This window comes from Aotus nancymaae, unplaced genomic scaffold (assembly GCF_030222135.1).
Source record: "Aotus nancymaae isolate 86718 unplaced genomic scaffold, 86718_ANA_hifiasm-v0.15.2.pri h1tg000053l, whole genome shotgun sequence".
Lineage (NCBI taxonomy): Eukaryota > Metazoa > Chordata > Mammalia > Primates > Aotidae > Aotus > Aotus nancymaae.
The window spans coordinates 10,630,638-10,651,305 of NW_026988467.1; the positions used below are offsets into that span (position 1 = coordinate 10,630,638).

Below are 20,668 nucleotides of genomic sequence, written 5' to 3' on the forward strand. Positions count from 1 at the left end.
GGTTCATAATTTTTTTTTTAAAGAATATAGGTATACCGAAACCAATAGAACAAGATAACATATATCCAGAAGGCACTTTAAAAATAGGTAAACTTCATTCAAGTGAGACATTTTTAAGCAGAAGAAACCCTTAAGGCTTAGGAATAATGCTGTGCCCACATTCAAGACTAATGGCAAAGTGCATTTGAGTTAAGGTAGTTGGAAAGGGTTTACACAGAACGGTAACATCACACAGTGTAAATGAGGGGTGGGACCATCAGCCTTCAGAAGTGGTTTTATTTGGTGAGACCACTTCCTTTATTTTGTCACAAATGCTGGGGGGCACATATTGGAGATGGCCACCAGCCTGATGAAGCCTGAGCAGAGACTTAGACACAGACATTCCCAGGAGCCTGCCAAATCTCAGGCCCACAAAGCCCAAGTACGATTGGGTGCCTGGGAATTGAGTGGCTTCGTGTAAGGATCTTTCTTCTTTGACATGGGTGCACATCTCTTCACAGCCTCAATGGCCGTGCTCCTGAACACCACTGCACATGTATACTGTGAATCAACCCTACCACAATCCTGTGACCTACATGTGAACATGCTTTGTTTTGGGGAATAGCAAAGGTCAGTGGCTTTGTGCCAAGCCAAGCGGCTCTGTCAATCGTTGATCCATATTAGCTGCTCTGGGCCCTGCTCTGTTCAATATTTTGGTGACCTGAATGGAGATATAAAACATATAATTAATTCTACAAATCATTCCCCATCAGGGGGCCACTTCATAATTTGTGGAAATGCACATCAAATATTTGGATGACTTGGATAATTGGGGAATGATTCAGTATTTACAAGTGACAATTCCAAGTCGCAATATTTATAGAGATGAAAGAAAACATGACCCAGAAACAGCTGTCAGGGAAGGCTGGAATATTCAGAGGTCAAATGACCCGAAGGTAAGTAAAAACTCCAAATGCTGCCACTGAGAGGAAAAAGAAGCCAATGTGACATTGGGATGTATAAAGATTGATATTGGACAGACAGGCAGGAACTCCTTGTACTAAAGTAATTAGTCATAACGCTAAGTATATTATCATACTCAGATTTTGATTTCTACACTTTAAAAGCGTGGGAAAAGACCAGAGATAAGCCTGAAAGGAACAATAACAAAGTCTAAACGTTAAGAAATTTCCATCTGAGGAAAAGCCATACGATCTGCTTTAATTAAAACATCGATGAATAACTTCAAGAGTATCCTCAAGAAATAGAAAGGTGCTGGGTAATCGTTCCTGCCTCAGTTTCTTCCACGTGCTTAGATTTATAGAGACAGTTTGTCTGGCATCATTGGCACAAGGATAACAACCAGAAAGTGAGGTTGGCTGCTTGGCAGGGTGGCTTCACCTCCACCTCTCAGTAGCTGGGGTTCTCAGGCCTTTGGTCTCGGACCAAGAATTACACCATTAGTTTCCCTAGTTCTGAGGCCTTCAAGTTTGGACTGAGCCAGACTACCAGCATCCAAAGGTCTCCACCTTGCAGATGGCGTGTCCTGGGACCTAGATTCCATAACTGCATGAGCCAATTCCCCTAACAAATCCTCTCTCACATATCCCTCTATCCATCCTATTGATTCTGTCTCTCTTGAGAACCCTGACTAATACAGGGAGAAACTCCTTACTCCCTGGCCGATACTCTTTCCAGAAAGACCTTGAGCACCATCTCAGGAGAAAATCAATACCCAAGACCTCCAGGGCAGAGTTCTGGGATTTCCTACCTGGCCCAAAGCTGTCATGTTCACTAACCATTAGCACTGATCAAGCAAAGGGGACTTTCATGTGTCAGAGTGACTGCAAGGATGTACTTGTTCTGTCCCGATTTGGAAAGAAAGACTTCCCAAGGAAAGATGATAGGGAAAGGGATACAGGGTTTAAGGGTAAGAGGCAACTGGAAACCAGTTCCCTGTCGTGACGCAGCCCTTTCCTGGGACACACATGGGCGTGCACACACAGGATGCAGCTGGACTTCCCACCTGGTAGACTGCTTGGCCAGCATGGCCACGTAGGTGACCACGAAGCTCTGAAACTTAGCCCGTTGTTCCTCCCAGCGGTCATCCACTGAGTAGTAGTTGGGCAAGGGTGCTCCAAACAGGATCTCACTGCGCAGGAGGGAGCTCTTCAGATTGTCTGCAGAGAGGCCCTCATCCACGTACCAGTAGAACTCAGGGTGAGTCATGGCCAGCTCCAGGGAGCCTGCAAGGACAGGGGTGGAGGCCCCAAGAGTTCAGCTGGTCAGCTCCCACCAACCCTCCTCCCTCAAGGCCATCCAGTCTCATTGCAGCCCTGCCTCCCAGGATTCTCCCCCGCCCACATCTACCAAAACTCCACCCCAGGCCCCACAGCCACTCTCTCACCCTGCCCTACCCTTCCTCAAGCCCCTCCCTAACTTACCTAAAATGAACCCTACCTCAGTCTTCTTCAACCCCAATCTTTCTCCTGTCTTCCTCTGGCCAGATTCCTGGTTCTCTCTTACCACATCCTGGCCTTTCTCTAACCAGCCTCACATCCGAGCCCCATCCCACGCTTTATCTACTTCCAACCACAGCAGAACCCCCAAAAGCCTTCACCTGGGTCTGCGTCCAAACTTCCCTCCAATCTCTCCTTCAGTTCCCTCTCACGCTCACCTCACACCTGAGCCCAGCCCTTTTCACCTTGCCCTCTGGCCATGCCCAGCACTCAGCTCCAGACTGACTGGGCCCGGACCAAATCTCCCTAAAGGGCTGTATGAAACCAGCTCCTACGCCCCGCCCCGGCATCCCGGCCGCTCACCCCGGATGTCTGCCTGGTCCTGGCCCATGCCATCATAGTAGATCTTGCCGCCCCTCTTGGTGGGGAAAAAGTAGGTCATGAGCGAGCTGGGGGCAATCAGTAGGAGTAGGAGCCCAGCGGCAGTTAACACTGTCCTCCTGCCCCAGATCAGGGCCCTGGCTTCTGGGCCCCCGGAAAGGCCTCACCCTTTGCTTCTTCCTCCTGCTCCTCCTCTAGCCACACGTCCTGCAGCAAGGGGTCATCCTCTGTGTCCATAGCCTGCAGGAGAGGGAGAGGGTCAGCAGGCTGAAGAGACAGGGAGGGAAAGGGGCCCTGTGGTGTAGTTGGCGCAGCCCTGGGTAGCAATTCTGTCCACTCACAACCAAATACTTAGACTGCAATGGAATTGAATCAGACATGCATCAACACAACTGAATTTAACCACCTGTAAAAAACACAAAGAAAATTCCTGTTATTTGCCCATCACCTCTCCCTTTTGGGTCTTGGCTTGAAAGCCAAGGCCACGGAAAAAAGGAGAATTGCAGACAGAAAGGATGTTTCTCCTGTGGGGATGGATATTTTTTTAAAAATCTGACCACACAATTTTCTAATTTTTACTGCATCCTCTGACACTAGAACTCTCAAGGCCAACGTAAGCTGCGACTCCACTGCAACCACTCTTATTTAATGAATAGCTGTAAAGTCCCTCCAGGAAGTATCAGGGTGCAAGGGAAAGAGCATGATCTTTGGAATCAGGCAGACCCTGATTTGGGTCCTGGCTGTGTATCAGCAAGGCAGTGAGCCTCCCTGAACTTCGGAGTCCTCATCTATAAAATAGAAGTGGCCATTGCTGCCTCGTACAACTGTGGGGTCAAAGGTGGAAGTACTCTGCGGTCTGTGTAGTATGTTAGTTATTGTCTGTCACATAAGCAGATTTCTTTGCTCCCCGCTGGGGACTGTAGCATGCTCAACCATTGCCCGGGAACTGTGCCAGGACTAGGTGCCTGTCACAGCTCTCCTGGAGAACCCTCAGTAGCTTCCCACCCCCTCTCTGGGATGCTGCAGCTTCAGCCACTGTTTCTCAGGCTCGGGCCACTTACTATGCAGCTCCAGCAACATCAAACCTTTGGGCATGGGCAGGGGCCGGGCATCTGCCTCCCAGAGACTTCAGCGCAGCAGCAGGAGGGCCTGGTAGGAGAGGGCAGGGCTGGGCAACCAGAGGACTCCAGCGGGGTGGTCCAAAGAGAAGAGGCTTTCCGACATCCCTGGCATGGCCTGGGCCCCTTGTCCTGCCTGCCCTCTGGACAGAGACTCATTATCCAGTTAGATGCTAGGCAGTGAGAGGAGGAAGTTAATTATGCTAGCGATAGCTAATTAATGCTGCCTTTCCTATTAACATTCTCTGGAGTGCTCCATTTCAATTAGACAATCTGTCCAGGAAGAGAGGCTGTTGTCAGTCCAGAGAAAGTAAGCAAGAGGAGGTGAAGGAAGGAGGGAAACATAGACAGGAAAAGAGGAGAGAGACAGAGGGGAGAGTGGAATGGTGGGGGATGAAGGAGAGACTGAGATGCAAACAGGGAAAGGAGAATCAACAGGAAGAGTGACTAAGGATGTGGGGGAGAGGACGGGTGCGCAGCAGGAGATTTGCAAGAGAGAGGCCTGGAAGGGGCAGGAATTGCTCCTGTAATATGCAAGATTCCTATCATCAATGAGATAATTAAACTTCCATTTGCAACGCCCCAACAGGAGCCTGCCAGCTTGCCGAGGGGGTGGTAACTGCTCTGAGGCCCAATTTGTGTTCGCACTGGAGGCAGCTCAGACTGACCCCATCTCCAAAGGGAAAAACCCAGTCTGCACGTGGAGGTGAGGAGTGTGGGAGCCTCTGCCCCATTCTTGGCCTCAGAAGAAGAAAACTGATGGGAATAAGGTGGAGAGGGGAGGGGCCACATTTGCAGTTTTCTGGGAACTGCATCCATCCATCCTGCCCGTGCCTCAGCCTGCCTGGTGGGGAGTACAGTTTAGTGTGTTGGTGTTGCAGGGGGTCAAAGGCCAGGATTCTGGGTCACAGCAACACTCCCTGGGTGATCTGAAAGCCCCTTGATCCCATTGCTATTCCACCAGGAATGTCACTGCCTTCCCCCAGTGGTCCACATTGAATTCATCATTCAAGTCCTTGCTCAAGTGTCACCTCTGCCAAGAAGCCTTCCTAGATCTGAACCACCCTCCCATCAGCTGCCTGTCTAAGCTTCTCACCGTCCTTACCAGATTTCACTTGGAGGTAAAAATTACCGCAGGGAAGGGAGGGAGAGGCAGTGGAGCAGTGTTAAGAGCTATGACTTCGGAGGCAGACAGACTTGGGTGCAAATCAAGATTTAGGGCAGGCAGTTTAACTTTGCTCAGCATCAGTCTCCCCATCTGCAGAATGGGTGGAACAGTGCTCACCGCCAAAACTGTCAGAAGGATGGCGTAGACAACAGCCTGAGTACAGTGCCTGGCTGACATCAGTGCCTGGGAAATGGCAGCTACTATTCTTTTACACGCTCCTTCCCTCTGAAGGCTGGAACCCCTAACAGATACATGGAGCAGGCTGTGTTTTCCAAAGAGGCTGCAACAATATCTGCCATCTCAGGTGCTTATCTCAGGACGTGACTTTGCCTCTCCTCCTATCAAGCAGGCAAGGCTGCCATAGTCACCAGCCCACCCGGATTCAAGGGGAAGGAATGCAGACATTAGGAAGTAAAGGAAGATGCGGCTTCCTCCTGGCTCTCTTCGGATGCTCATCCTTGGGATCAGCCACCATGCTATGAGAACGCCCAAACTAGCCCATACAGAGAGATCACACGTAGGACTTCCTGCCGAAAGCCAAGCTGACAGCCAGCATCAACCACCATGTACTGTGAGCATGTAAGCGACGCTGCAGATAATCCTAGCCCCCAGTCATTGAGTAACCCCTAGCCTTCCAGTCTTTCTAGCCGAGGCCCAGACACCACGGAGTGGAGCTCAGCCATCCTCTCCTGTGCCCTGTCCTGACCCGCAGAATGCACGATAGTTGTTATATGTCTCTGCGCTCTGGGACGTTTTGTTACATAGCAATAGCAACTGGAACAATTGCAGTGAAGCCTTGTTCTGTGTGTGACTCCATGCCCTGCAGACAGCATTCGCTGGATTGAAGTGACCAGAAAATTGGGTCCAGCCACTCCACCTCTATGTGAGAGCCCTACAGGCGGGTAGACATGAGCTTTAAGGGAGCAGGGACTTAGTTGTCATACTCCCTGTTGGGTTCTCATGGCCTAAAATATCCTTAGGGAGAGGGGCAGTCAGATATTTGTTGAGTGAAAGAAGAAAAAGAAGTCTCCGATGAACTTGGGTGAGGTATCCGATAGAACTTTCCCCTGGACAAATGAATTAACGGCATTTGCAGCGACCTGGATGATACTGGAGACTATTCTTCTTTTTTTTCTTTCGACTAAGCCTCTTTAATACCGTCTTTCAGAAGTTCACACACACGCACACACAGATCAGAACAAGGTGGGGCCGCGGAGGGGAGCGGGGATCCGGGACTTGGGAGGTCCATAGCCTGGATTCCTTTCTGCCCGGCTATCCAGGGGCTGGAAGAGGTGGAAGGGAGAATTTACAGAGCTTTTACGGGCATGTTTCTTATCCCAGGGAGAAGGGTCCTGCACCAGGAACTTCCCAAATGTCCTACCGAAAACAAAAGGAGAGGTTCTGGGATTAGCAAGAAACTATGCTGAAATCTGTGTGGAGGAGGGACGAAAATATACTTGCAAAAAAAGGGAGGTGGGGGCGTGGCTACCCCAGGGCTCGGTCCTTTGGCCGGAGGAAAGGGAAGAGTCTGTCCGTCTGTAGGCGAGGCCTGGAGCCACAAACCCAATCACTGGACTGAATCACCCCGCGGAGAAAAAAGAAGGCGGAGCCTGCCGACCTGGAGGCGGGGTTTTGTCAGAGCGAGGGCGGAGCTTATGGAGGAAGCGGGGTTTTGTCAGAGCCAGGGCGGAGCTTATGGAGGAGGCGGGGTTTTGTCAGAGCGAGGGCGGAGCTTGTGGAGGAGGTGGGGTTTTAGGGACCAAACCGAGATTGCTCGGCTGAGGGCGCTAGGCTTTGAGGGTGAGGGGGCCTGGAGCGACTGAGGGTCCGGCGTTTGGCCGGGATCCCGTAAAGCGGCGTCCCTTGGGGTGTGGGTTTTGGAGGGGTTCCTGAGGAACTGGATTCGGAGCTTGCTCGCAAAGCAAGACGTTCCGTGGAGGCGGAGTTTACGACGTGTTAAAGTCTGATGGCCCCAGAAGCGAGTGTGCCGGGCGCCCATTGGGTCCGCGGGATGACTGCAGAATGAGCCTGGGGGGTCGAGGGGCACAGAGTGGGGCCGGACCGGGGGCGTTTTTAGGGATCCCAGGAGTTCTTGTGGTGCTGCGCAGCGATGATGACTACGGTGAGGATGGTACAGAGCACCATGGCCGCGATGCCCACGGCCAGGGAGATGAAGAAGTTCCGGGCCTCGCGTGAAGCAATCTCGGCCGACACCATGTCTCCGCGGGCCAAGGCCCTGCGCACCTGCACTGCTTTCAAGATGGCAATGATGCCGTCGGCCAGAAGCAGCAGATGGCGGTCAGCACCGCGATGGGCCTGTAGTCCTGTGGCGGGCGCCTCGGCTCCAGTAGGGCCAGCCCCGGGCCCTGGGGAGGCAGGGGGAGAGTGGAGGTCGCTCCTGTCCCCCCCGGGGTCCCGCCTGCATATGGCGTGCCCACTGGGTAGATGGGCACGTAAGCAGTGCAGGGCTGCAGCTGTAGGGGGTATCCGGGTGCTAGGTAGTCCCCCAGCGGCAGCGTGCCCACAGTCCCCGCGTGCGTGGGCACCACGAAGCCGGGGGCCTGGGCAGTCTGGGCGGGAGCCGGTGGGGGCGGGGCGGCGGCAGCGGGCGGCGGCAGGGGAAATGGGCCCTGGAAGCGAGTCTCCTGACTTTTCAGATGACATGCCTGTAGTGTCACTGGGACAGGGTCCCTGCAGCCGGAGTGGGGGGTCCTCGGCCGGTGCTGGAGTCTGGATGCTGGATGGCGCACTGGGGACTATTATTCTAAGGGAAGTAACTCAGGAGTGGAAAACCAGACATCGTATGTTCTCACTGATATGTGCGAGCTGAGCTATGAGGACGGTAAGAAAGCAGAAGGACCTTGGACAGGGGGAGTGGGCAAACGCCCCGTGGGTGAGCGAGTGTGGAATCACCTATTCCCGAGATGGAGAGAGGGATCGTTCAATGAGCAGGAAGCAGGTAGTGGCCCACTGGACCCAGAAGAGACTTCAGAGTATACCTTCTCCAGCGCCTTCATTTTACACATGGGGAAACTGAGACTTACTCAAGGTGAAGTCAAGGAGAAGGGACTGACCCGAGCTCATCTTATCCGTGGCAGGACCAGGATTCATTCTACTCCATCCCCAGATTCTGGGGACTGTTTTTGGCAGCCTCAAGGAACAACCAGGCCTGGAGGGAGATTGCTTGTGGACTCGAAGTGCCAAAATAGGAGAGCTAGTTTTGTTTTTGTTTTGTTTTTTGAGACGGAGTCTTGCTCTGTCGCCCTGGCTGGAGTGCAGTGGTGCTATCTCAGCTCACTGCAACCTCCACATCCTGGGTTCAAGTGATTCTTGTGCCTCAGCCTCCTGAGTAGCTGGGACTACAGGCATGCACCACCATGCCTGGCTAATTTTTGTATTTTTTAGTAGAGATGACGTTTCACCATGTTGGCCAGGCTGGTCTTGAACTCTTGACCTCAAGCGATCTGCCCACCTCAGCCTTCCAATGTGTTGAGATTACAGGTGTGAGGCACCGCGCCCAGCGGGAGAGCTGTTTTTGAAGCTGAAGGGAAAAGGCAATCTTCAAGTCACAGGTCAGACGGACTTCCCCATTTGGACAGAATGGGGCTTTCGTGGGAGGTGGTGTCCCTCAAAAACATCCCCAGGCCCCTGCCAGGCCTCACTCTTCTCCAGGGCAAGTGGGGCTCCTAGGGATGCAAACCCACGCCAGAGCCTCCCTGTGCTCTTGTTTTTATTATATTATTATTATTATTGTTTTTTATAAAGATGGGTTTTCACCATGATGGCCAGGCTGGTCTTGAACTTCTGACTTCAGGTGATCCACCCACCTCGACCTCCCAAAGTGCTAGGATTACAGGTGTGATCACCGCACCCGGCCTGTGCTCTTGTTTATAACTCCCTTCCTCTGGCAGAGGATAACAGAACCCTTCCTTCTCCATTCCCCCATCCCAGCCAGACTATTAAAATGTCATCAAAAAATCACATTAGACATGCAGATTTGACTTAAAATACATATATGTATATACAATTTAACAGCAATGAGGAGCTAATCAGTTTTTCTTCCCAGATCAGGATGTTTTGCCTTCCCTGTTTCAGCTCTGGTGCTTGAACATCTTGAGGTCTTTGATTCTCTTACCCTTCGGTCGAGAGATTTGGGCAGAGGCGCAAAATGAGTTATTTTGAGTTGAACAGCTCCAGAGAAAGGAGGAAAGAAAAGGGGAGGCCTTGGTGCCACCTAGGCATCGCTGTGCTAAGTCTGGATACTCCATCTTCTGAGAATCTGTAGCTCTCTGGATGCCCCAGCTATGTACCTGTCATCAGAATCCCAAACCTTTCTCTGAGACCTGGAACCTGCACCTAGGCCAGGAGGCTGGAGAGGCACTGGAGATGTGGTGGTGAAACTGGGGCAAAATCACACACATGGGGTGAAGTCAAATGCCTAGCTAGTTCACTGCAGAAACTGACACGCATTAGGATCATCATCATAATTAACTCTGCATCTACCACGTGCCCAGTACTCCTTATCCATCCTCTGTGATTCTCACATCAGCCCTGCAAGGACGCTGGAGAAGGCGTTATGAGCATCTACTTTTTACAGAAGCAAAATCAGAATTAGAAAGGTTCAGTGACTCGCTGGTGGTCACACAGCTACTAAGGGGCAGAACTGGAGTTTGAACCTCAGGTCTATTGCTCCTAAAGCCCAGGCTCTTTTTAGCCATACCAGACAGCCTACGAGCTCTTTGATAGCTGAGATGTCAGTACTCACTGAAGAAACCCATTGCCTTTTACCAAGTTTGCACCATCCCCATAAGACCGGAAATCACTCAGAGCCTGGCAATTCTGCTTTCAGTAGGCAGCAGTTCAGGGCATGATGTAAAGGAAGTCTCCCACCAACCTCAGAAGTTTGGCCTTCCCTTCAATGGGTCATGGGTGTGATGGTGAATTCTACATGTCAACTTGACTGGGCTATGGGGTGGCAAGACATTAGGCCAAACATGATTCTGTGTGTGTGTGTGTGTGTGTGTGTGTGTGTGTTTGAGAGAGAGAGACAGAGACAGAGACAGAGACAGAGACAGAGAGGGGGGGAGAGAGAGAGAGAGAGAGGAAGAGAGAGAGTTTCCAGATAAGTTTGGGTTTTCTTTTTTTTTTAAAGATGGGGTTTCACCATGATGGCCAGGCTGGTCTTGAACCCTTGACCTCAGGTGATCCACCCACCTCAGACTCCCAACTGCTGCTAGGATTACAGGTGTCAGTCACCACGCCTGGCCAAGTTTGGGTTTTTTTTGAGATGGAGTCTTCCTCTGTTGCCCAGACTGGAGTGTGGTGGCACAATCTCGGCTCACTGCAAACTCTGCCTCCCGGGGTCAAGTGATTCTCCTGTCTCAGCCTCCTGAGCAGCTAGGATTACAGGTCCATGCCACCATGCTTGGCTAATGTTTGTATTTTTAGTAGAGATGGGGTTTCACCATGTTAGCCAGGCTAATCTTGAACTCCTACCTCAAGTGAGCTGCCCGCCTCAGCCTCCCAACATGCTGGGATTACAGGAGTGAGCCGCCAAGTTCAGCCTCTGGATAAGATTAGCATCAGTACAGAGAGTAGAGCACATGGTGCTCACTAACGAGGGTGGGCCTCAACCAATCAGTTGAAGATCTGAATAGAACAAAAAGGCTGAGTAAGACGGAATTCTTTTTGCTGAATGCTAGAGCTTGGATGTTGGTCTTTTCTTTTCTTTTTTTTTTTTCTCTCTCTTATTTTATTTTTATTTTTATTTTTGAGATGGAGTCTTGCTCTGTTGCCCAGGCTGGAGCGCAGTGGTGTGATCTTGGCTCACTGCAACTCCACCTCCCAGGTCCAAGCAATTCTCCTGCCTCAGCCTCCCGAGCAACTCGAACTACAGGTGCACGCCAGCACGCTCAGCTAATTTTTTGTATTTTTAGTAGAGGCGAGATTTCACGATATTGGCCAGGCTGGTCTCGAACTGCTGGCCTCATGAACCACCCACCTGGGCCTCCCAAAGTGCTGGGATTACAGGTGGGAGCCACCATGCCCGGCTGACACTGGTCTTTTCTGGCCTTTGGACTTAAGCTAAAATACTTGCTGTTCTTGGGTCTTCAGCCTGCCAACTTTCAGACTAGAACTTACACCATCGTCCTTCCTGGTCCTCAGCCCTTCAGTCTCCAACAGCTGCTATGCCGTCAGCTCTCCTGGGTCTCCAGCTTGCTGCCTTCAGATCTTGGGGCTTCTCAGCCTCCATCGTCACATAAGCCAATTCCTTCTCATAAATCTCTCTCTCTGACATATATAAATCTTCTATTATTTCTTTTTCTCTGGAGAACCCTAATACAATGGGGCCATGAAGCATCCGAGAGAGAAAGTAGGGGTGAAGGAGGGAGCCCCATCCTAGCAGCTGGCTCCTAGGGCCCTCCCAGAGTCTTCTCTGAAGAAGTCCCAAGTCCTACCTAGAATCTCAAATAAAAATGGCAACAAAGTCCGGGAATGCCTTCTAGATCCATAGAGGAAGGGGTGTTGTTGGGTGACTTTCCACACTTGTCTGAGCTCTTTCCCCAGCAAGAAGACCCGAAATCTTTCACCCAATGTCCCCTGCCCCAGCCCCAGGGAAACCTGGCTTTGCGGCTGCGGCTAAAGCAGGCACCTAGCCCCACTCCCCACCACCCCTGCAGCCCCCTAAGAAACACATCTTTGTTGGCTCAATTTGCCAGCAGGAAGTTCAGAGAGGCACAAACGACCATTCCTCTCTGCAAAGAAAACCAGGGCTAATTATTAGGAGCCCAGGTTGGGTGGGGAGGGGAGTCAGGTGGGACTCTGTGGCGAGCCTGTCCAAGCCCCTATTTCTCAGAGAAGGTCAGGCTGCACAGATGGATTCGATGAAGGATGACTGGCCTCCCCGGGCTGACAGCTGGTGAGGAAACTGTGGGCGCTGACTCGTAAACCGAACGGCTCAATATTTATCAGGCAAACAAGCTTTGCCCGGGTCCATATATCACCCGGGGAAACGTCCCAGCCAACACCAGAGGGATCCAACGCTGATGGGCACAACAGCCACTGTCACCTTCCCTGTTCTGTGTCCCCTCTCTAGTGGGCTCCGTGGGACAGAACTGGACCCCCTAACACCAAGAGGGAAATATGGAATGGGGATGGTGACACTGCTCCCCTGCAGAACCACAGCAGCTGGTATGATTATTATGAACTTCTTAGTTCATCATAAGGTCTGGCCCCTGCTGTAGGCAGGTCCACAAGTCGACTGGAGCAGACTCCTTTATTCTCTGCTGCAAAGATCCTCGTACTGCAGTGTGAATTGGAGTGACTGGGCATACTTGTTAAAGTGCAGATTCTAGGGTGATACCAGGTCAGATTCTGAGGAGGTGGGGACCAGGAACCTGGGCTTTGTTTCCTTTGGTCTGTTTTGAGACGAGGTCTCACTCTGTTTCCCAGGCTGGACTCCAGTGACACTATCACGGCTCAATGCAGCGTCGACCTCCCGGACTCAAGTGGTCCTCCCACCTCAGCCTCCTGAGTAGGTGAGAATACAGGCGCATGCCACCACACCTGGCTGTCTTTTATAAAATCTTTTTTGTGGAAATGGATTTTGTTAGGTTGCCTAGGCTGATCTCAAGCTCAAGCAATCTTTCTTCCCCGGTCTTCCAAAGTGCTGGGAATACAGGTGTCAGCCAACGTGCCCAACCTGGAATCTGTATTTAAACACCTCTCCAGGTGATTCTGATACAGGTGGTCCAGGAGCATTCTTGGAAAGCCCTTGCTGCCCTGGTCCTTCTCCCCTGTTCCCAGTGGCTCCCTCCAGCAACTGATCAGCCTTTGGCCTCCCCGCCCCCACCTGACAAGGCTCACATGTGCCCCTGGGGGTTCAGGGAATGGACTCAGGCTGCTGGATCGTTAGCCAAGGCTCACTCCTCAGAGTATGTTTTCCTGCAGCCATGGGGAGGGAAGAAATGATGGCATTTGGGCCAGCCGGACAGGGGGACACACACAGCACACTCAGATCAGCCAAACAGCTCTTCTTGGTGGAGCCAGATCGTAGAAGGAAATAGAAGTCCAAGGGCTCACTATCTGCCAGGCCCCTTACAAGGGGACTGGGTGGGGAGTTTATCATTCACTGAGCACTACTATGTGTCTGGCACACGAGAGGTGCTTTATTTATTTATTTATTTATATCATGTCTGATCCAACCCCCGCCCTACAAGGCTGGCTGCAGAGCTCGGCTGGACTGGAGCCTCTGGAGGCAATGTCACAGCCCATCCTTTTAGCCACAGTGCCCCGCTGCCAAAAGGAACTCCGCCGATTGAGACTCTCTGGCCCCTTTTCCCCACCTGCTGCCCCTGCCTGCACAACTCCGGCCTCGCCATCAAATCCCAACAGCTCTGGATCCTGAAGCCCACACAGCAGCCTTGGCATCACTGGGGAAAAGACAGTGGAAGCTGAATAAAATCAGCAACACTTACAGAACCTGTGAGATCTGACCAGACTCCCAGATGCCCTGGCCTGAAGGGTCAGGGGGTTCCTGGAAACCCTCACTGCAGTCCTTGGCCAACCTGTCCAGACCATCCCCTCCCACCGCATGGCTCCCACCCTCAGTCCCAAGTCCTGGGTGTGTGACGCTGGAGACCACAGCTGCCAAGTGCAGAAGCAGCTCTGGGCCCAGCAGCCAGTCCAGCCCCCGAGGCCCTCCACCGCCGGGTTCATAGAAAATAAAAAGATTTCAACGATATATGACCAATAACTATGGCCATGAAAGCCAAATTGGATTTCTCCCTGGCTGATGAGCTCAGGGCCCTTTTCATTCTGAGATCCGATCAACAAATCTGTAAAACAATTCCCTCAGCATCGCATCTTGGGATCTTGCTGCAAGTTCAAGCTTGGGGGCAAGGGAGGTGGAGGAAGCAGGTGATCTGTGCCTGAGGCAGCACAAGTGGCCCCAGGGACTTCAGGTTGGAACCTGCCTGGACACTGGCCTGCTGTGTGACCTAGAACATGTCCCTTCACATCTCTGGATAGGTAGTTTCTTCATCTGCCAGATGGGGAGTGGGAAGAGACGCTCTCTAAATCCTCTGCCTCTGATTCTCAGTCACCACCCGGTTGGGGGAGGCAGAGCAAAGGGAGCTGGATGTTGGGAGAGGCTCCCCTTCACCTCTTTACAGAATCACTGGTGGGGGCAGCATGCAGGGGTCCTGCTGTCTTTGGAGGGGGGACGCACAGGGGCCAGGCCAAGTGGCAAGAACAGCTGAATAGCCAGTAGCCATGTGCTGGATGCCATCAGCTTTGCTGGGACACGGCAGGTGGTCACCGGCCAGTTCCTAGCTCTGGGGAAGGCTTGGGAGACTGCAATCCCTCCCGCAGCCCCAGCACACCCAGACCACAATCTGTGGGTCCGGGCATGTTGCAAAACTCTTCCTTGCCCCACACCACCCAAAGAGAAGCTGGAGAGTACATGGGAAGCTAAACGTGCTCAAACCTGCTGCGGGGCCGGGATGGAGCTTGGGATGGAGCTCTGGGAGAGGGCTGTACACTCAGCCTCACTGCCTGGGAAGGAGGAGACAACCTTAGGGCAAATCTCTCTCCCTCTGAGAACTTGGGGCTCCCCCATCCCCTGCTGCCTGGGCCTGTGAAGGGCTGAGGAGTCCAGCAGCAGAGGAGAGCGGGAAGGAGGCGGTGGAGCTGCCCTTGTGATCCTGAGCCGGAGCCCGTTCTCTTCCCATCCTCAATCCTCTCGTGGGGGTGGGGAGCAGTGGGACCGAATCGTGTTGCCTCCATGCAGCAAATTCCAGCTTGGGGATCATTTTTGCGTAGCTTTCTCCTCCTAGGAATTATTTCCAATTTGCAGACATGAAAACTGAGACTAAGGAAGTGAAGGGACTTATTTGAACCTGATTTCTGAGAAGCTGAGTACCCTTCTCACTGTGGTAGATTTTATTTGAGTCTTACGTATTTCAATATCTCAGGGTCCTAAAGTCAGTCCTCCCAACCCCCACTTGGGTGTGTGTGCATGCATGCACGTGAGTGTACACACACACACAGACACACAGCATCTGCCCTTCTGGTCACAGCTTAGTTACAGCACTGGCTGGACTGTGGGTTCCAGGGAAGGGGGGAGGGTGGAACTGGACTGACCCAGGTCCCCATCAGGTCAGTGGCTCCAAGGAAGGCTTCTTGGCTCCCCTGCTGAGTGACAGCTCAGGCATGGATAGTGAGGAGCAGGTGTCTGTCCAGGAGGTGGGCTCATTACCCCTCAGCCCCTGGGGCCAGCACAGAGGCCCTTGCTCTGGGGTGGGGGGAGTCTGACACTGGCCTCAGCCTCACCACTCCCTCCACAATGATGCAGCTGCCTACTGAGACAGGAGTTGAGGGTTGCTGCTCAGCTGCTGGGGCAGAGGACGGGGGATGGAGAAGGAACCCTCAAACACTGTCCTTCCCCAACTCTGCTGCCTTTCTCATAAAATGCTTGGGAGGCTCAGGGCCGCCGCAGGAACTAAGAACTGTTGCTCCCAGCCCCAGAGGCCAAGAAATACCCAGTGAAGCTACCTGGACTCAAAAATCCCAGACCCCTTCCCTCACACCCCCACCCTGCTCAATGGTGGAGTGTTACCAAAGTCTCATGGGCATGCCCCTCCCCACGCACCAGGTCTTCCATGATAATGGGGCTCTGTCTCCTATTTGAACTTGGCCAAGTCTTTCCTTCTCCCGGGCCTCAGTATGCCCTTCTGTCAAATGGGGGGCTGGACTCCAGCTTTCAGATACCTCCCAGTTCTGTCATTTGGAGTCCCTAGAGGGCCAGGACACAGGAGTGTGACACAGGAGAGAGGATGGGGTAATTTAGGGCTCAGGAGCCAGTTGAGGTCAAAGGGTCATAGATTTCCCGGGTCCTGAGGCAGCTGCCTCCTCCTGCTTTCAGCAGGTTCCAATCCATGCCACAGCCAGAAGCCAGAGACACCCCAGGACCAGAGGGTCCTGCAGAATGGGATGAGGGTGGGGCAGGCAGTGAGAGGGCAACATTCAGGGAGTCAGTCTTTTGCCCCAACCTGAGCCAAGGGTGTTCTGGGCCCCTCATTATTCCAGGACTGGAGAATCAGCTGGAGGAGGAGAAGGCTGGGAATGCTTTGAGAGTAGGTCTGCAGAGGGAGAAATAAGCTACTTAAGCTACTTAATCTTTGGGGCTGGTGACAGCAGGAATGATGCAAATTGATTCCTATTCAAGTGCTGTTGTCCCAGGCAAGGTGGGGGCAGGGAAGGCAGAACCCTCCTTCCCGGAAGCAATCACCTCCAAGCGCACCCCCTGAGCATCAGAGCAACTTCTGAGCAGGGTAGCGGCACAGTCACCCTCTTCCCCCAGACCTGGGCTCAGCTGCCCATTCTCCATGTCCCCTCAGGATGGGGGGACGTCCAGGACTCTCTAATCCAGAGACAAAGCTCCCCCTCCCCAGGCTCCTCCAATCCAGGGCACTCCACTGCTGGGCAGGGCAGCTCCTCAGCTTTTCCTGGGGTGGGGGATGAGAAAATGACCCTTCCCTTTCTCTGTATTTGGGGTCAGGCCCTGCCAAGTCAAAGCCCTGATGTCAAAGTTCTTCAACCCCCTCCCCAATTCATACATTTACCAATTCATTCACTCTCACTTCATTCACTTGTTGGTGCTTGCTATATAAAATAAAATAAAAACTTCAAAGTTTTGCCATAAGCAATTGAGCATATTCCTAGAAATGTTTCTAAATCGTAACCTGAGAGAATGTCGATCTCCGTAGTGTGAAAATGACTAGGGCCGTGATTTAACTTGCTTTTTTTTTTTTTTTTTCAATAATTCCCTTTTGTTTTTCTCTGATAATTCCTTTCTTTCCTGAGCCTCTTTAGAGCAACACTTACAGGATTGCCTCTGTAAATCCTTAATCCTGTCCCGGAAAAACTAACCCCCAAATCTCTAGTATCCACTGGCTTTTTCCAGTGTGGAAGCCGTCCCCTAGACCTCCCATAGATCATTGGAAAGGACCCGAGGCCTCAGTTCTAATACCCGGCTTGTCACTAACTGGTGTGTGGCTTTGGTTTGCCCCTTAGTCTCTGTGAGTCTGCTGCACCCTCATCTGTCAAAGGTGGAACTGGACTTAGTTGAGCTCTGAGGTCCATATAGACTTGGCACCTTCACGTCCTCGTTATGTCAACTGGACATCAACTTAACAGGGGACTTCCCTGCCAAATGTCCTCTTCTTCCTACAACAGGCTGTTTCTGTATGTGCATGTTTCATGCTAAGCACTTCTTTCTGGGGGAAGATGGCAGAGGACATTTTTCTACGGAGACAAAGTGATTTGGAGAGTCACCTGGCCCCTGAAGAGGGAATGGTAGTATCCAGCCACCCAGCGTGCAGTGAACTGGAGCAGGAATCTCGGCACATGGGGAGGTGGGGAGGCTCCCCCTAACCTGGGGCACCTGTTGTTCCTCCAGACTGCAGCGCATGCTCTTAGCTCATCCTCTTACCTGGCTCTCACCACACTCCTGGCTTTAGTCACCACATCGCTCTCACTCCAGCTTCAGGTAGCCATCAGCAGGGCCTGGCAACATTGGTTTAGTTTATTTTTGTCTGCAGGTGAAATCCCTAAGGGCTCTGCCGTGCACTCCAGCCTTGTGACCCTTGTCTTCCAGGAACCATGCAAGAAGTACAGCCACCAGAGGTCCTTAAAACAGCAGGAAGTGTGGGCCTGTCCCCATTTTGTGCGGCCACCTATCTGCTGAGGATCATCTGGGCCTCGTTCCTCCAAGTCCACTGGAGGGTCCAGAAGAGGGAGTCAGAGGTGTGTCCCGGTGGAGCGGGAAGAAAGGCAGAAAGCCTTTCTGACAGCTATGGAATACCCTTAGCCAAGGCCCACTTGGCCCAGCATGAAGCAAAGGATGTGTAGTTTGCATAGACGGGTTTGAGACTGCTTCTCAACAGCCCCGGCAGCGTGGCAACTAGCAACAGCACACTTCTTGCCTCATCAGCTGCCCTGAGATGGAAAACTCAGTGGATATAGGACCCTGATTCTGATGAATGAAGCATGTGGTCCCAATGCTGGAGCTCCTCTGGCAGGTTCTAAAAGCACAATACTGAGCAGCGGTGCCCTGATGGACAGCACTGGTGGGGACTCAGTGAGCGCTACTCACAGATCCACACCTGATCCTATTGGGTTGTCAGGCTGGGCTTTGGTCTGCACTGTAGCATCTGTGTTCTTTGATTTCACATCATGAACATGGTGACTTCCCAGATACCATCTCAGGCTTAAGCTAGCACGTCCTATTTCTTTTTTCTATGACATCCAAATTGGACTGACCTCACTTCAAATACGCTGTCCCATTTTGTCATCCTATCTCACCCTGGGGAAACTGGGGACTGATAGTCAGACCAATTCTGCTGAAATTCTTGCACAGAGCAAACCTGTGCTCATTTTTAAGTGGCATGGGAGAGGCCCCCAGAGATGGTAAAGCCCAGTCTGTGTCTTCACAGTGCTGAGACAGTATGTCTGTGTGTATAAATGCATGATATAGATTGATGTATGTTGCTATCGCCATGTGTTGAAGGCCAATAGAACTGGTGGACAGGGTGGGAGAAAATGGAAGTCTTTTTGGTGATTATTAAAGCAAAACATATATAAAGAAATAAATAGTTTTTCTTTCACTGCTTTGTTTCCTATTTCTGCACCAATGCCTTGACAGTATACAGAACTAGAAAGAGAAAATGGGAAAGATAAACTGTGTTTCAGTGCATAGTCTAATGCTTGAACTCTAACTTTAAAAGATTAAGGTTTTTCCTCTTTGTCATTTTGTGCGAATCCCTAGTCTGAAAATATGAAAGAATGGTTCTTGAAGTTGGTGTACCTTAGAAACAGCTGTGGAGATTACAGGAGCTACACACTGGTCTCCAACCCCAGGAGACTGAGGTGGTGTGGGCCCTAGAGTCTGCCTTTTTATAATATAAGCACCACAGGTGGTTTTAGTACATGAGGGCTGCAGATCACACTGGGAAAAGTTCTTTTGGAGACAAGGAGGAAAGCGTGGGGCTTTATATTCAAACTCAGTATCAGTCTTGCCATAGTGAAACACAACCCTGAACAGAACCCAACAGCGCTTGATTCCAGACTGATGTCCACAGAAGCAGCATTTAGACTCACCCTGGGCCACAAGGGCATCAGCTGCCCCAGGAGGAAGAACCCACCAAAGTTCTGGTCAGCTTTATCACTGGAAATTAATTGGGCTTCAAATAAATGTCAGGGGCAGGCAGGCTGCAGTGACCACAACACTCCTTGGGCAAACCCTGATGTTGCACAGGTCTGGAAGACGCCGGGCTTGAGGTCACAGCCAGTACGACAGCAGCAGCTGCAGCCGCTATGGGAATGCTTGCATCAGCCCTCCCACACTCCAGGCAGTGCAGCCTACAGAGAGATTCCTTTTGCTTGGGGGAAATAGAGGAGAGTAAGCTAGAGGCTTTACCTGGGAACCCAGAGAACAATCCCTGATCTTCCCCAAGTCCAAGAGGGCTGGGGACCTGGGAATCTGTAAGGATTGCAGTGTGCCTGGGCCTAGGGTGCCCTGTAGTACAAAAATGGCTGTAGTGACCACTGGCTTAGGGAACTCGTCAGCCCACTTTGAATTCCTGGAAGGCCCTCTGAAGGACAGGTACAAACAAGACCTGACTGCAAAGGCTGGAATAAATACCTTATCCTTCAATGCCCAGATATTGACAAATATCAACAGTATCGAGAACATTGAAGTCAATATGACCTCACCAAATAGACCAGATAAGCCACCAGTGACCAACCCTGGAGCGATGGAGATATGTAACTTCTCAGGAAATTCAGAATAACTACTTTGAGAAAGCTCAATGAACTTCAAGAAAACGGAAACAATTCAAAATTATATCAGAAAAATTTAACAAGGATACTGACATAATAGAAAACAGCAAACAAATCCTGGAGCTGGAAAATGCCTTAGTAAGTGTCAGTAGAATTGATTAAGCAGAATTAGTGAGCATTTAAAACAAGCTATTTCAAAATACAGTCAGAGGAGAATAAAGAAAAGAATAATGAGAAGGAACACAGAATGCTTAAGAGATCTAGAAGAGGGCTTCAAAAGAGAAAATCAAAGATTCATTGGCCTTAAATAGGGGGTTGAGAAGGAGCACAGAGTAGAAACCTTCTTCAAAGAAATAATAACCGAAAACTTTCTAAACCGAGAGAAAGATATAATATTCAGGCACATTGTGGAAGACAGTGTGGCGACGCCTCAAGGATCTAGAAACAGAAATACCATTTGACCCAGCAATCCCATGATTGGGTACATACCCAAAGGATTATAAAACATTCTATTATAAAGACACATGCACACGTATGTTTGCTGCAGCACTGCTTACAATAGCAAAGACTTGGAACCAAACCAAATGCCCATCAAAGATAGACTAGATAAAGAAAATGTGGCACATACACACCATGGAATAGTATGCAGCCATAAAAAGGATGAGTTCATGTCCTTTACAGGGACATGGATGAAAATGGAAACCATCATTCTCAGCAGACTG

The 20,668-nt window shown here is 51.3% G+C and overlaps 1 pseudogene; it reads right to left on the reverse strand.

Moving 5' to 3' along the window:
• Positions 1-7,178: 7,178 nt before the first annotated feature.
• On the reverse strand, positions 7,179-11,251 carry LOC135269502 (proline-rich transmembrane protein 1-like; annotated as a pseudogene).
• Between the last annotated feature and the right edge of the window lie 9,417 nt (positions 11,252-20,668).